Source organism: Ambystoma mexicanum, chromosome 2p (genome assembly GCF_040938575.1).
Source record: "Ambystoma mexicanum isolate Mex_15411 chromosome 2p, UKY_AmexF1_1, whole genome shotgun sequence".
NCBI lineage: Eukaryota > Metazoa > Chordata > Amphibia > Caudata > Ambystomatidae > Ambystoma > Ambystoma mexicanum.
Genome location: NC_090923.1, coordinates 8,248,067 through 8,251,140, shown reverse-complemented (window position 1 = coordinate 8,251,140; position 3,074 = coordinate 8,248,067).

Here is a 3,074-nt window from a genome sequence, read left to right as displayed (position 1 = left end):
AGGCAGAGTGTGGTGTGTATGGGTAAGGTGAGGGGACATGAGCAGTATAAAGGGGAGTGAATGGAAGGCAGAGTGTGGTGTGTATGGGTAAGGTGAGGGGACATGAGCAGTATAAAAGGGGAGTGAATGGAAGGCAGAGTGTGGTGTGTGTGGGTAAGGTGAGCAGACATGAGCAGTATAAAAGGGGAGTGATGGAAGGCAGAGTGTGGTGTGTATGGGTAAGGTCAGGAGACATGAGCAGTATAAAAGGGGAGTGAATGGAAGGCAGAGTGTGGTGTGTATGGGTAAGGTCAGGAGACATGAGCAGTATAAAAGGGGAGTGAATGGAAGGCAGAGTGTGGTGTGTATGGGTAAGGTGAGGGGACATGAGCAGTATAAAAGGGGAGTGAATGGAAGGCAGAGTGTGGTGTGTATGGGTAAGGTCAGGGGACATGAGCAGTATAAAAGGGGAGTCAATGGAAGGCAGAGTGTGGTGTGTATGGGTATGGTCAGGAGACATGAGCAGTATAAAAGGGGAGTGAATGGAAGGCAGAGTGTGGTGTGTGTGGGTAAGGTGAGGAGACATGAGCAGTATAAAAGGGGAGTGAATGGAAGGCAGAGTGTGGTGTGTATGGGTAAGGTGAGGGGACATGAGCAGTATAAAAGGGAGTGAATGGAAGGCAGAGTGTGGTGTGTATGGGTAAGGTGAGGGGACATGCGCAGTATAAAAGGGGAGTGAATGGAAGGCAGAGTGTGGTGTGTGTGGGTAAGGTGAGGGGACATGAGCAGTATAAAAGGGGAGTGAATGGAAGGCAGAGTGTGGTGTGTATGGGTAAGGTGAGGGGACATGAGCAGTATAAAAGGGGAGTGAATGGAAGGCAGAGTGTGGTGTGTGTGGGTAATATCAGGAGACATGAGCAGTATAAAAGGGGAGTGAATGGAAGTGGTGTGTGTGGGTAAGGTGAGGAGACATGAGCAGTATAAAAGGGGAGTGAATGGAAGGCAGAGTGTGGTGTGTGTGGGTAAGGTGAGGAGACATGAGCAGTATAAAAGGGGAGTGAATGGAAGGCAGAGTGTGGTGTGTATGGGTAAGGTGAGGGGACATGAGCAGTATAAAAGGGGAGTGAATGGAAGGCAGAGTGTGGTGTGTATGGGTAAGGTGAGGGGACATGAGCAGTATAAAAGGGGAGTGAATGGAAGGCAGAGTGTGGTGTGTATGGGTATAGTCAGGAGACATGAGCAGTATAAAAGGGGAGTGAATGGAAGGCAGAGTGTGGTGTGTATGGGTAAGGTGAGGGGACATGAGCAGTATAAAAGGGGAGTGAATGGAAGGCAGAGTGTGGTGTGTGTGGGTAAGGTGAGGGGACATGAGCAGTATAAAAGGGGAGTGAATGGAAGGCAGAGTGTGGTGTGTATGGGTAAGGTGAGGGGACATGAGCAGTATAAAAGGGGAGTGAATGGAAGGCAGAGTGTGGTGTGTATGGGTAAGGTGAGGGGACATGAGCAGTATAAAAGGGGAGTGAATGGAAGGCAGAGTGTGGTGTGTGTGGGTAAGGTGAGGGGACATGAGCAGTATAAAAGGGGAGTGAATGGAAGGCAGAGTGTGGTGTGTATGGGTAGGGTGAGGGGACATGAGCAGTATAAAAGGGGAGTGAATGGAAGGCAGAGTGTGGTGTGTATGGGTAAGGTCAGGAGACATGAGCAGTATAAAAGGGGAGTGCATGGAAGGCAGAGTGTGGTGTGTATGGGTAAGGTGAGGAGACATGAGCAGTATAAAAGGGGAGTGAATGGAAGGCAGAGTGTGGTGTGTATGGGTAAGGTGAGGGGACATGAGCAGTATAAAAGGGGAGTGAATGGAAGGCAGAGTGTGGTGTGTGTGGGTAAGGTCAGGAGACATGAGCAGTATAAAAGGGGAGTGAATGGAAGGCAGAGTGTGGTGTGTATGGGTAAGGTGAGGGGACATGAGCAGTATAAAAGGGGAGTGAATGGAAGGCAGAGTGTGGTGTGTGTGGGTAAGGTCAGGAGACATGAGCAGTATAAAAGGGGAGTGAATGGAAGGCAGAGTGTGGTGTGTATGGGTAAGGTGAGGGGACATGAGCAGTATAAAAGGGGAGTGAATGGAAGGCAGAGTGTGGTGTGTATGGGTAAGGTGAGGAGACATGAGCAGTATAAAAGGGGAGTGAATGGAAGGCAGAGTGTGGTGTGTGTGGGTAAGGTCAGGAGACATGAGCAGTATAAATGGGGAGTGAATGGAAGGCAGAGTGTGGTGTGTATGGGTAAGGTGAGGGGACATGAGCAGTATAAAATGGGAGTGATGGAAGGCAGAGTGTGGTGTGTATGGGTAAGGTCAGGAGACATGAGCAGTATAAAAGGGGAGTGAATGGAAGGCAGAGTGTGGTGTGTATGGGTAAGGTCAGAGGACATGAGCAGTATAAAAGGGGAGGAGTGAATGGAAGGCAGAGTGTGGTGTGTATGGGTAAAGTGAGGAGACATGAGCAGTATAAAAGGGGAGTGAATGGAAGGCAGAGTGTGGTGTGTGTGGGTAAAGTGAGGAGACATGAGCAGTATAAAAGGGGAGTGAATGGAAGGCAGAGTGTGGTGTGTGTTGGTAAGGTGAGGAGACATGAGCAGTATAAAAGGGGAGTGAATGGAAGGCAGAGTGTGGTGTGTATGGGTATGGTGAGGGGACATGAGCAGTATAAAAGGGGAGTGAATGGAAGGCAGAGTGTGGTGTGTATGGGTAAGGTGAGGAGACATGAGCAGTATAATAGGGGAGTGAATGGAAGGCAGAGTGTGGTGTGTATGGGTAAGGTGAGGAGACATGAGCAGTATAAAAGGGGAGTGAATGGAAGGCAGAGTGTGGTGTGTATGGGTAAGGTGAGGAGACATGAGCAGTATAAAAGGGGAGTGAATGGAAGGCAGAGTGTGGTGTGTATGGGTAAAGTGAGGAGACATGAGCAGTATAAAAGGGGAGTGAATGGAAGGCAGAGTGTGGTGTGTGTGGGTAAAGTGAGGAGACATGAGCAGTATAAAAGGGGAGTGAATGGAAGGCAGAGTGTGGTGTGTGTTGGTAAGGTGAGGAGACATGAGCAGTA